The sequence below is a fragment of the Ptychodera flava genome, chromosome 20, assembly GCF_041260155.1.
Source record: "Ptychodera flava strain L36383 chromosome 20, AS_Pfla_20210202, whole genome shotgun sequence".
Lineage (NCBI taxonomy): Eukaryota > Metazoa > Hemichordata > Enteropneusta > Ptychoderidae > Ptychodera > Ptychodera flava.
In genome coordinates, this window is record NC_091947.1 from 23,449,037 (window position 1) to 23,463,446 (window position 14,410).

Genomic DNA, 14,410 nt, shown 5'->3' on the forward strand with positions numbered 1-14,410 from the left:
ATGGGAAAGAAGTTTCCCATCCCACTATATGCCTTTTGTAGCAATTGTATGCACTTGTTTTATTCATATTCTCTGTGCTGTTGTGAAAATAATGACTAATATTTTTTGTGTGGGAAAGCTAACATCTACCAGTTTCATCTAGGACAGTCAGGTCTCATTTTAATTCTGGGACTCCTAGTTCCATAGAGCTATGACAGACATACAGACTGAAATAGAAAACACTGAGACAGCATATACTACATAGCTACTAGCTGTCAATGAAGTTTTGAAGCAGTGCATGTTGTTGACTTGTATATTCAAAACCCTTTGTCTTAAAATGTAATGGGACTATTATCACCTCATTGATGTCTATTTTTTCCTCGCATAACAATGAAATGATTCTGCTGTACCAGTACATGCATTTCTTTTGTTGTAGACCACCAATGGTTGCCCCTCTCCTATTTATGTCTATCTGTTCAGAAATATAACTAGGTCCAAATTAAGATATCACTCATATACTGCAAATGAACTGCAATTTTATTAAAACACAGTGAGTTTTCGTTAAATGTTTTGTTTGCTGTTTTTAAATGTAAATTTGAACGCCTTGATGAGTTGCTAGTCTTGAACAGTTATTTTCATCTCCTTTTTTCATCTGATTCAGTACACAGTCTCTCTATCAACGTGATCTGTGCAGTAAGATTAGCACATAGCACAGGACTTACTAGTGCTAAGAATGAGTACATCGCAGTAAGGCCAAAGTAATCAAATTCTTTGTTTAGCGCCCACTCAAATGTTTCGAAACATGAGCGGGAAGGCAGTACTAAGTACTACCATACAAGAAAATCAAAACACACATATGTTATATTTTCTTGATTATTTCCATGTAACAACATAAGAGTCAATACAAAAGTTATCAGAAACTTCCTTTCATCGCGATCATCATAAATTAAGTTATACTATAAAATGTGAAATTTTGTAAACAACGTATTGCAGGCAGGAAAGCTACTCAGTAAAATCCTATTCAAACCATTGGCAGTAGAAAAAACCCTAGTATGTGCACACAGATGCAAAACAAAGAATTAAAATTACAATTATGGCAGAGTAAAAAGATGAAAACATTAACAGATTGTTAGTATGAAGTACCAGTAACTGGGTTTTTTCATAGTGCTCCCAGTTCACAAATTGGATGTGTCCCTGAAGTGTACTGGGACTGATCCTTGAGGCCAACTAGGACCGGTCCTAGAGTTAATTGGCCAACTGGAACTGGTCCTGGAAGCCAACTGGGACCGGTCCCAGAGGACAACTGGGACCGGTCCCAGTTCGCTTCTGGGACTGGTCCCAGAAGTAAACTGGGACCGGTCCCAGAAGTGAACTGGGACCGGTCCCAGAGTGCATTTTAAGCCAACTGGGAGTCCCAGTTGGTGGTCCCAGTTAGGGGTTTGAGCTACCCTTACATACCTGGCGTGGTGCAGACTTCTTGTGCGTTTTCGAGGAGGCATTCGACGTTGGTACGCAGTAAGATAGAATACGGCAGAGAATGGAAGGCTGGATAACGGAAAAGACGAGCGGAAGGGAGTATTGTAATAGCTTGGCAGGCAGCCTGATGGCCTAGAATGAATGAACTTGGACCAGGAGCATGAAGCAAGGCTGAGATCAAGTGCCGTGGGCAAGAAAAGATTATGTAGCTAGATAACGGGTGCTAAGATGTCTACGTCAGCAAGATGGGTAGTTAGATAGCCTGTACTAAGACGTCTATGTCAGCAAGATGTGCAAATTTGTGACTTCGGGACATGTTTATTCTGCAGGCGGCCTAGCTCTGTGGACTTACAAACTAGAATTGTGTTAACACACAATTCCTTATTTATTCCTGATGTTTTCAAAGATACAACGTTGAAACTGTGCCACAACTGTCATATGAGAGCGGGTCACAGAAAGGTGAAGTGTCCGAGAAAATCGCCATGTGACAGCATAGTAGTTTGTGGCGAATTGATCATCGATCAATCGCATGAAGGTGTAAACGTCACCATGAAACAATACTCGTTCACACTGATATTAACGTCAAACGATCGCGACATTCGAGACAAGCGTACGACCTTGCGGTTTTGAAAAGTGATTTTGTTGACAGATTTTGCAAAACATCGAGTGTTTCCGATCATCATATTTCAACCAAGACTCTCTACCCAGCAGCCATGACCTCTGAAATTTTTGTGTCACCTTTGGCTTTTTTGGAGTGTTTCCAATTGCTCCGTCAACATCATCGTGGTTATTATCATCCGTTGATATTTTCAGCATTTTTTCAGCTGCGTCTTCAGTCTTTTCTAGTGAACGTGACTTAGCTATTCCAGCGGCATTTTCACCACTGACTGCGCCACTCTCTTCGGATTTGTGAAGAACGGACTTTGGAATTCTACGGAAATGGTTTAAAATGCTCATTTTACAGCCTCTAAAGTAAAGTGATTTAACGAGACTGCATGTGACTTGTGATGCTCATGCCTTGTGAAAACGTAACTTGTTTTGCATAATTAATGTCGCAAAAAATATCCACGCTAACGAAATTTGTATAACACTGACAAAAGAAAAAAGTGATACTTTTTGGTAACGTTTAGCATGTCGACAAGTCTATTTAGATTTGGTCAATGAACTGGGTGGCTTATGTATCGCGTGTAATCTGCCCGAATTTTCACTGGTAGTCAACCTGACTACCACTTTTCAAAGTTGGTAGTCAGAACGAAAAAGTTGGTAGTCAATTGCCGCCAGACTACCGCTAATTTCGAGCCCTGGTACTACATGCCCGTTATGTAGCAACCAAGGAGTGCTACCACTGGTCACCCATTATCGTAGCAGCCATATCCATATGTAAATATCCATTGATATCCCCAAAACGTTGCCACTCGTATACCGCAGGCATTGCTGTTGCCGCAACATGCATCTCTATAATCGTCGACTAATGAATATGAGTCATACAGACAATGAACTTTCACTCAGACCTCGTAATACGCCTCCCGTCAAGCCAACAGTTAACTTTGTCCTATTAGACTAAGTGAGTTTATGAATTCTGTTGATTACAGAGTGGATATATCCCGATTATGACATTCATTTCTTAAGTTGTCGAAAACTAATTACTCCAAATCTTTTTTTTGCATTTGCTGTCAGAAAGTTAGTAAACATTGGCTTAGTCATATGTTCTATATCGCATTTTGGTAAGTTTTCAACTCAGTACTCCGAGGTTTCAGATATCTTCTTGTGCATGTGCTTGAACATTAGTCTATTACCTTGCTTTGTTCTGAAACAAAACAGCTAGCTGTTCATTGCCCAAACATTAACCCTTTCACCACCATGGTTTGTCCAAATCCATTGTTTTCTATGGTAAAGTTGGACCCGTATACAGGGAACTGGGGGTGAAAGGGTTAAAGGGGAAATTTACCCAGACTTTCTTAGGTAATCAGGTCGTTATTTAGTGAAAAATAAACAAAATAGTGTTGGTTTCATTCACTTTCACTTGCGCGTATTAGCGCAGTGGCCACAAGCTGAATGCACGGAAACCGGAAGTGATGTATCAAACTTGCGATCAATCATGCTTGTAGTTCAGTAGTTGGACTTGCAACTAATCGCTAAAAGCAGCCCTTCTCAAAGTCGTATTCGCAGAAAAGTTTATTTCTGCTCGACTTTAACATCGACACCGAGTGCTTGGCCCCTATAGTCTGTAGCCATTCTATACACTGTAAGTGGAAAAGCTTTCAGCTGCACACGTCGACTGCTTCAATGACCAAGTAAACGACGTCACTTACGGTATTTTAGTACACCGCTGTTGTTAGCCAGTGAGTGAAAGTGAATAATATCGACTTGAAAGCCTTTCAATGACCATATCAGTTTAATATGCCAAAATTAATTTTCAGGGTAAATTTCCCCTAAATAAAAATAAAAATAAGTTTTGTTGTGAACGTCGGTGTACGGGTGAGTCTTTCAGCGGGAGCACCACAATTCTCTCTCGCTGACGAGATTGACCATGGCATAGTGAATGTCGTATTGAGTTAAATTGTTGCAAATCTATCGAAAGAGAGTGTCTGTAATGAATGCAGTTGGTGTTTTTTATCATTGCCTGAAATGTTTTCTTTATCACCCAGGTACTTTGTAATTCCAAACTATTTTGAAATCCACTGTATATACAATTACATTGATTATTTGTCATTACATGTAAAAAGGTCACAGAGAGATTGATATAGTTGTGAAAAAGTATGTTCCTTCCAAAATTATATACCGGTAAGACGTGTACAGCATAGATGTATGTAAATGGATTCACTGAAACTGATTTAGAGACTTGAAGAGGTATGTAAGGGTGCCGGAAATCGACAAGTGCGGGGCCAAGTGAGGGCCAGCACAATCAAAGTGCGAGCGAATGTGAGGGCTTGAAGTGAGGGCTCTCACAATCGAAGTGCGAGCAAATGTAAGGGCTTGAAGTGAGGCTCTCACAATCGAAGTGCGAGCGAATGTGAGGGCTTGAAGTGAGGGGCGCCTTGAACCGATCAAATTCGGGCTAAGACATACGAAAAATGAGAGTCAAAGTCGTTTTCGATGTTGAATAAAAACTTACTATCTCCAGAACAAGGTCACGGCGCGGCAAAGCTCTGTGAACAGTTGAACGGCTGAGCGCGGAACGAGTACACAATGACCTGCGTACAGATCATGACCCATTACATCACTTCCGTCTTTTTCGTTAACCTTTTCGTGTTTGTTAGTCATTGCATTTCAAATATCACAGATATCCTTTTTATTATAAATACATGCAACTCAAGCGAGCGATACTTCTTCTGGTACCATTGTAAGCTTACGACTATAGCGCGACTGATAAATGTGACTTCAGTTAAACCAGTTCACGACCTGGGCACGTGAACTCTGATACTGATCCGACATGACGTCGTATGCGGAGTTTTTGCCGGAGAATTTTCGAAGAAAGAGGAAACTTTTTTGAAGAAATTTTAGAGTGGCTTGTTGTTCACCAGATAAAGTAAGATCATGGGAAAATGTATTTTTGGAGACTTGTCTGGTTCTCTATGATTGATTTTTTGAGGATAAAAAAAATTCAATAGCTACTAAAACTGAGAAATCAGACAACAGCAAATGACAAATTCTTTTTTACGTTTGTACTGACAGTATGCTTTTTATTTTCTCTGTACACAAAGTTTGATAATCATTTCAAAAGATCAATTTCATCAGAATATCAGGGGTCATGAATGCTTGTAACCTTTACATTTTGTTAACAATGATGGATATTTTACCTCAATAAAGAATGCCATTTGGTCAACGAGCCCTTGATATTGGTTGATAAACATTAAAACTCTGTGACAGGCATGTAGGATGCCAAAGACATTTTGTGCATTTACGTTTACAACAACCTAGACTTAGTCGATCGTAAGAAAGGTGGTGTTGAAACATATTTCAACTGAACGCAGTGGCTATTTCCCAGTAAAATACGTAACATTCGCGCTCTCTCTCTCTCTCTCTCTCTCTCTCTCTCTCTCTCTCTCTCATGTGTCAATATCGGGTGTGGTCGAAATGATCATTGCAGTTTAATCTTGAAATTGGTCAAACGTCATAACTAGACACTTAATTAATTATTGTCATGGTCTGGAGCAAGTTATCAGCTTGTATAAAAGTCGGAAGTTTTTGCTTCCGAAGGGGCGCACGCGTAAAATACTGAACGTGTAACTAAAACTCACCGTTGAAAATTTTCAGACATTCAAAATTAAGCCGGTTGTACTGTCAACAATAAATAAGACAGAGTAATACTGCCGACCTCAAAGACTCCGCGTATTTTTTCAACCTTACCAATGCAGCAATGGCAAGAGTATGAGTCTAAAAATCTTACATCACGGTATTTTCGGCTTGAATATGCCATCGACCCGATGAACACGTTAATTCGGACACCTGAACCCTGACGCTACCCTGACGCAAACCTGTAAGATGGTGAAATCTCTGATATATATCGGATATTTACTTGCGATTTGACAAAATCTAGTATCGTCTAGTATCGAAGCTAGAGTCAGTCCTTGGAAGTCGGGTTTGGCCAGAACTGTAAGATGGTGAAATCTCCGATATATATCGGATATTTACTTGCGATTTGACAAAATCTAGTATCGTCTAGTATCGAAGCTAGAGTCATTTCTCAGAAGTCGGGTTGACCAGAACTGTAAGGTAGTAAAATCTTAGATATGTATCGGATATTTACTTGCGATTTGACAGAATCTAGTATTGTCTAGTATCGAAGCTAGAGTCAGTCCTTGGAAGTCGGGTTTGACCAGAACTGTAAGGTGATGAAATCTCCGATATCTATTTAGGCTGCGTTCACACAATAACGATTAGGGGGGGGGGGGGGGGGGGGGGGCTGGAGGAATCTCGATTGAAATCTTATTTTTTTTCAGATCCCCCCCTAAGTACCCTAAAAAATTTTCAAATGCCCCCCTCTATATGGTCAAAATTTTTCAAGTCCCCCCCCAACTATCACAGGCCCACATATTTGTAAAGGATGTGAGCGCAGAAAAAATAACATGTATTGCGCCGTTCTGCTCACAGGTGTTCAACACTACCTGTATTAGCACTTTGTATAGTCATATTCCCAAGGCAAGTTCTTTAAATGCATCAGTGAATTTTTTAGATTTATTGGTCTAAAAGCCAACTTGAGTTAATCAAACTCTGGCCAGGTCAATTGCTCCTGTTGAAGAGCACACAAAATGCAATCATGAGAGAGTAGGAAAATTGTGAATTCTGGCTAATTACCGTATTGCACAGTGACCTACCAAAAATTGTTTCAAAACTACAAGACCTATATGAATTAGATACTACTCAAAATTGACAATACCGGAAGATTAAATATTCCATCAAATAAATATTTAATCTCTGAAATTTTGGGTGTAATAATTGCAAATTTGGTTAAAAAATAAATAATTCCATTTGGTCACATATTTTTTCTTTTAGTCTTTACTTTTCAAAGTTTTACTTCTGTATCATTTTATAATAAGAGTGTGAAAATTTAGAAAATCAAGCATGGTGACCCCATCTTTTTTCTTTAATATTTGATTATTCTCATATGCCAGAATTCAAACATTTCTATGTGTTCTTCCATGTGTTGCTCTCTGGCCTGATCTTGTGTACAAGTGAGTTTCACTGTCATGAGTGTCATTTGACCAAAACTCTTCTTCAACTACCATGTACATCAGAGTCAGAGCTGTCTCTGTCACTGTTCAGGTATGCAGTGACAGTGACACTGCAGTAGCAGGGTAGTATCTGATAGTGACACTACCCATTGGCAGTAGCTGTATTAACTTTGATAATGTTGGCAATATTTTTGTTCAGTTTTACAACTGCGTTCTTGTTCTATTCCCTACAGCATGTTGAATTGTCCAGTATTCAGCTCGCTATCACAGCCTATGTATGTGTACCATGCATTTGTATCACTGACAACTGACTGTCAGTCTGGAATCCAATTACATTGTAACTTATCACCAAATACATATTTATATTTATATATACAGGCTTGTTGACAAACTAAATATTGTGTGTTTGAGATGCTGTAGGGAGACAGCAAGAAACTGTAGTTGTTATATTGCATAGAAATATGCTGCAGTAATCATTAACAGTTGCAGCTTCTGCCCTGTTACAAGGCTCAAGTTTGTTTTTAACGACAAATCACACGTTTAGATTTTTTCGAGATAAAAGTCATGAAATGTGACAAAATGGTTCTAGATTTTGTTAAATTATTACTAACATTACAACATTTTGATGACATAAAAAATGGTATTCATTTTTCATTGAATTACCTACAAAAACTTGGAATTGGAAAATGTAAAACTCAAAAGGGACCCAAAAATTTTCAAGTCCCCCCCCCCTACAGGTAGAGCAAAATTTTCAAGTCCCCCCCACCCACTACCCCAAAAATTTTCGAATCCCCTGAATTCCTCCAGCCCCCCCCCCCCCCCAACCGTTTTTGTGAACGCAGCCTTACTTGCGATTTGACAAAATCTAGTATCGAAGCTAGAGTCAGTCCTTGGAAGTCGGGTTTGGCAAGACGTGTGAGGTGGTGAAATCTCTGATACATTCGGATATTTACTTGCGATTTGACAGAATCCAGTATCGTCTAGTATCGAAGCTAGAGTCAGTCCTTTGAAGTCGGGTTTGGCCAGAACTGTAAGGCACAGGGCAAGACATTCTAGTATCGTTTAGTATCGATATTTGTGGCGAAGGGAAATTCGTCTTGGTGTGACTGATGGACAGACAAGCAGACACGATGTGTTCTGTAATTCTGCTACAACACAATTTTTATTCCTAAGCTTATATATACACCAAACCATAGACCCTCGAGAAAAACGGGACAGGCAACTGCTGTTTTTTTTTTTTTGTGCGATCTATCTTGGAATATATTACGTTTATTTGCCAAGCGGTCCCCGACAACAATACTTCGTACTTAACACTGAATCTCATTAACGATCAAACTGACGTTCTGAATATGTACACTTTGCTCTTGCAAGGCACGTTCCGAGTAATGACACACAGAATTTTGAGGGTTTTTTGATACCATTCATGGTGAATGGTAACGATGAAGATCACAGTTTTTCTCGAGGGTCTACGACCAAAGTTAAATGTCAAAGTCGACATAAAATAAAAAACAACGGAAAGGTCAGATTTGCATGTTATGGCTTCATTTAACTAACAAATAAACTATATAGATAAACTGACGCTGTGAAATCGTCATTAGTATGTGTCCAGAACCCTGGATAATAAACAGGAAATATATTATCTGTTTTGCATTATTTCTGTCGGATATCCATTCCCGACAATATTAGAGTCCCCAAATCGCCGAAAAATATAGGGTAAATATCGGAGATTTCACAGATCCGGCATGCCGAGGCACAGGGCAAGTCATTCAAGTATCGTCTAATATCGATATTAGAATCCCCAAATCGCCGATAAATATCGGGTAAATATCGTCGATTTAACAGACCGGGCGTGCCATGGCTCCAAGCAATTTATTCTGGTATCGTGTAGTATCGATATTACAGTCCCTAAAAACGCCGGTGAACATCGGCGGTTACACAGACACGGCTTCCCATGGGACAACCGCAGTTCATTCTAGTATCGTCTAGTATCGATTCTATAGTCCCAAAATTGTCAATATGTCAAACTTCGATACTAGATTATAAATACCCGTTATTTAAAAATTGTGCAAAGTCGCGCCTTCATGAGTGTCGAGAGACACTTGAGATTTTGAACGACGTGATCAGTCGTGTGTCATTATTGTCATGGCATTAATTTCAATAACGATAATCCCCCGATGGGCTTATCTCAAGTTTAAAAGCTTTACAAGAAAGTGTTTTTCAGTCCTGACAGTGTATAACCTAATCATGGCGATGACTGATGTTTTAATATTTCTGCCTGTCGCACATATAGCGTTTGATTTCACTTTGACAAGCACTTTGAATGTGCGATCCCTGCTCGATCAGTCAGTCGCCGATTTTAAAAATCAGCCAGACATTATATTCTTCAAGAAACTCAATGATGTAAAGATTACAAAATGCCTCATTCATATTTTTACGGTGTTTGACAGTTTTTTCCGTCAGGGACGTCATGTACTTTATTAGCCGTTCGCTCATATCGTGAAGCTTCCCTTCGATCGATGCTGTAGCTCCATGCATGCTCATACACAGGGCTGCGCCGTTTACACTCAAGTGGAGATCGTATCGCGCTTTTAGCAGTGACTTTGATCACAAATCTTCATTCGATCAAGGTGAATTTAGTACTGATTTTCGCAAGTCTCAACCCTCAAATACGCTCTCACTTTGATTGTGAGAGCCCTCACTTCAAGCCCTCACATTTGCTCGCACTTCGATTGTGAGAGCCCTCACTTCAAGCCCTCACATTCGCTTGCACTTTGATTGTGCTGGCCCTCACTTTGGCCCCGCACTTGTCGATTTCCGGCACCCTTACATACCTGTCTTGAACAAGATATATACCAGGTTCATATGTTAAAGGACCTTAATTGTGTTAACATTGAGGGGCTCAAAGGGTAACAGACCAGATGTTGAATAACAGTGTGTTGACTTGTTTGTAATGTAATTTGGATCTCTGACAGATATGCCTACAAGATCTGTTCTTATGATCAACACAATGGGTTAATTCATCAAACTTAGAGAATCAAACAATGGAATCAGAATTAATGTTTCATTTTTTGAAGGGGTGTACATGTGTTTGAACATAATGAGACATGAAAGTGCAAGAATACTGTTTATATGGCACAATTAAATCAATGAATGTGATGGTGTTTGTCTTTGGATAGTCATCAGCACAACCAAATGCATTTTGGATACATGTACTTCAAGAAGTACAGCAATACCAGAATTTCCGTCAATTTCTAAAATAGTACCATTATTTCCCCAGTTAAGTTTGAACTTTTCATAGAAATAGGAATTTTTTCGGCCAGAACAAAGGTTCAAGTCCCAATTCTAATGCTAAATTTTCTGTGACATTTTACACAATCTTCAGGTACTGTCAAGTTGACCATTGTAAACTTCTTGTCACTGGTTTCAAGAGAGGCACACCCATAGAAACACTAGAACTGTATTTTGAGAGCCAAAGGAAATCTGGTGGAGGTCCAGTGGAAGAGTCTGAAATGATAGATGATGGAACATTTGTGATTAAATTTGAAAGTTCTGAAGGTAAATATGCATATTCCGTGTTTTTATGAATTGTCATTGAACATTAATTTTTTCCAGGAATGTGTAGATGCATTACATATAGTTATATTCAGCATACGATGTGTAATCTACATGCAGTGCATGTGACATTGTCCAATAATCTATTTTGTAATCTGAAAGGGTTCCATATTAAATATTTCTGATATTTTGCAGATATAATAAATTCTAAGAAGTGCAAAATCATCTAGTTCTTGCATATAGTGCTCCTCTAAAGTTTGTATACTTTATGTTCTTGCTTCCTTCATGGTAGCTTTGGGATGCTGATATGTGTACACTGATCAGAGGTACAAATTTTAAATCCCTAAAATCAGGGTCTATAATGAATAATTTCATTTTGTTGAACAATGTACAGATCATCTTTAAGTGTCACCCAAAACATCAACTTTTATAAAGCCAGCGACTGCAACAGACTCAAATATTGAAGTAGATCTTAATCAGCTTGCATGATCTTGTTATGAGCACAACTGCACAGAAAAGTGTTTTTTTTTCCTTTATTTTCGTCTCCCAAAAATTATTCATGAAGCTATGCATGATTAACTTAAATTCAAATTTCCATTTTTATTCAGTTTTAACTTTTTTCTCCTACATAGTCCAACAGTTGCCTTGTTTAATGGAGACTAATAGATTAATGTATTTTGGTATTGCTAAACAAGTGTTGAAGGAAAACTGATAACAAAATGTGAACCTGATGTGCCGGTGAGTGTCTTTGCTTAGAGCAGTGTATCAGGATCCTTTATGTACCACCACTAATGTGAACAGCAAAGACTGTAACTACACAATGTGATAATTGTAATTGTTGAGTGTCTTTTGCACAGTCAAATCCCCTGTCTAAACCAAACCCTTTCCAAACTGGAAACCTGTCTATACTGAAACCTTTTATAGCCTTCCACATAGAATGCCATGTTTAATGGAACCTCTATAAACCAAACACCTCTGTAAACCGAACAGTTTTCTCAGTCCCTTTGGTGTTCAGTTTAAACAGGTTTTACTGTATAACAGTATTCTGAAATATATTTATTCTTTGCTTACTTGCAGTGGCAGAACGAGTTCTCAGCCATCCAAACCACAAAGTGGGAGGATCAACTTTGACAGTGAAACAATTTGTACCCACTGTACAATGCATTGACACTAAGGATGAGGAAGGTACACATTTTTATGCTGCTACGCCGAGACATATCTGCCAATACAATCCTCGGCAAAAAAAAATCTATGTTGCCACATCACCTTGTGTGTGTATTCACTTCAAAAAAATAAATGTCGAAAACAACTGTAAAATAATATGTAATAATAGGATCAAATGCATTATATCTTACAGGATCAAATGTATGCAATCTATGATCCTGAAAAGTGGCCACAATATCTCAACATCTTGATGTGTGTTTGAATTACAGCTGCATTCAAACATTCGTCTCCCATTTCTTCACGTTGGTAGTTTGATCTTGTGAGCTGAAACAAAAACAACAATAAGGAAAAGAAAGCCACCATGTTGTTTTTTAGAAGAGACCTAGAAAGAAGAACAAACTTAGAATATTTGTGGCCATACATCATGAAGCATTTATTTATTGATTTTCGATTCCAAACACTATTGCCAATAAGCGTTACAACAAAACCACATACCATGCAACTAAGGTTACTATGATAAAATGGTGTTTATAGTCTTCTTTGCAATTTTCTTACATTAAGTCTTTACCTCACAACAGAATCCTTACGTAGCATAAAGACAGATATAATGATAATTTGTAAACAATTACTCTCTTTATATGAAATTTATCAGGGAGTGATCAAGAAGAGAAAGGAAATTGTACAATAGAGGTGAGAGGGTTCACAGACGAAATGGGCACAGATACACTGGAGCTGTACTTTGAGAGTAAAAGAGATCAGGTGGTGGTCCCATTGAATCAAGTCAGATGATTAATGATGTCATGGTTATCACATTTGAAAGTCCCGATGGTAAGAAATATGATTTTACAAAGTATGGTAACATGGTTCCAAAATGTAACCTTGTTGTGAGTAGCTAAATTAGCAATTCACAATAAGGTGACATTATTATGTCTATCTATCTATCTATAGTATGAATAGATTGCATGTTTAGTGTTTTGTGATTGTTATTGTTGGATGTTTCATGTCAACACAAATTTGATGAAATTCTTTTTCTCTCACTTTTCCATGATTGTAACTTGTTGGAAAGTTCTGGAAAAGTACAGCACTTAATTCCTTCATGATGCAACATTGAATGATTTTCCTTAATAGTATTAAATTTGTACGATGGAGATTTAATCCTGAGAAGCTAACAAACGCAACTAATGAGGTTAAAAGATTGCAATAAACAGATTTTTTCTCACCAGATGCACAAGAACTAAAAATCATAAATCCTTGTTAGTTCTATGGTCAATAATAAATAAAATCTGTAAATAAAATAGTAAGTTTTATTGAAATTACTTCAATTCTTGCAGCAGTGGCAAGGGTGCTCGAGAAAAAGCACAAATTGTCTGGAGTCAAGCTTTCGGTGAAGGAACCTGCAAAGAAGAAAAAGAAACCCAAACTACCAAGAGATACAAAGAGTTTTCTTCTCAGAGGTTTGGCTGAAGGGACATCAAGAGAGAATCTGGAGTTGTATCTGGAAAACTGCACTGGTATGGATGATGAAGAACCAGAATTGTTTTTTGGTGAACAACCAGATGTTGTACTCGTCAGGTATCCTGTAGAAATAAAAGGTAAAGTGGAATCAAAGTTTAACAATTAAAATACTTATTGGACCATCTTTCAGATTTTATAATCTGAAGCAAAGCATACACCCTTTCTGCTAAAGTATTTGTACATTTAAACTTTGCATGCAAGATTTATATAGTGTCACATGTTTTTTAGGGAATATTCTGTGAGCCAATGTGAATTAACAGTACCATCTTAATATCTTCTAAGTCAGACATCAGGAAAAACATTGAATACTTGTATAAGTCACTCAGTGTACAAAATGACAATCGTTCATAACTGCAAAAGTGTCAAAAATATCCCTTTGCTGAATGCTAACAGATAATTTTGTTTGTGACTTGTAGACATTATGGATTTTTGGTACAGACTATAAAATGTTTGCAGCTTATCTTATAGGTGGCTCTATTATCTGTCAACTTTGTACATTCCAAGCAGCTTCTTCAAACAGCCAATTCAGTCCTTTAATAATTGAAGAACAGGTCCCCAGGGATGGCCTTAATCAGATTTGTTCAAATTGTGATGAAATATGAAAATTTGTAATTTTGCCATTTTTGGGTAAAAAATCTTATTTTCCTTAATGGTTGGTCTGACAGCTTCAAAGTTTGGTATACAGGTCCCTAGGGACCTAATTAAGATTTGTTCAAGTGGTGATGAAATATGCAAATTTGTATATTGAAGGTGACTTTTGTCATTTTCGATCAAAAAATCTTTAAAACGTTCTTCAAAACTGCCGATCAAACACTTTGATGTTTGGAATATAGGTCCCTAGGGTTGATCAGTGTTTCAGATTTGTTCGAACTGTGCAGAAATATTCAAATTTGTATTTTTAAGGTAATTTTTGTCATTTTCGGTCAAAATTTCTTTTACTAAAAGCACTTATGTGTGATAGGTTTGATATTTTTTATACAGGTACATAGGGCGGATTAAATGTGATGTATTCAAATACTACACAACTGTATTTCTTGGGCAATTTTTGC

At 37.9% G+C, this 14,410-nt stretch overlaps 1 protein-coding gene across 3 annotated transcripts in view; it reads left to right on the plus strand.

Moving 5' to 3' along the window:
• LOC139120345 (protein mono-ADP-ribosyltransferase PARP14-like) overlaps window positions 1–14,410 on the plus strand; it is a 259,128-nt gene that overhangs the window by 234,623 nt on the left and 10,095 nt on the right. For 2 of the 3 annotated variants that reach the window (XM_070684684.1, XM_070684683.1), the window contains 3 exons: window positions 11,760–11,867; window positions 12,499–12,674; window positions 13,178–13,438. The gene's annotated coding sequence lies outside the window, so the exon portion shown is untranslated. Of the gene's footprint in view, window positions 1–10,524; window positions 10,686–11,759; window positions 11,868–12,498; window positions 12,675–13,177; window positions 13,439–14,410 lie in introns of those variants that run through there. The other variant, XM_070684682.1, reaches the window with a different exon arrangement.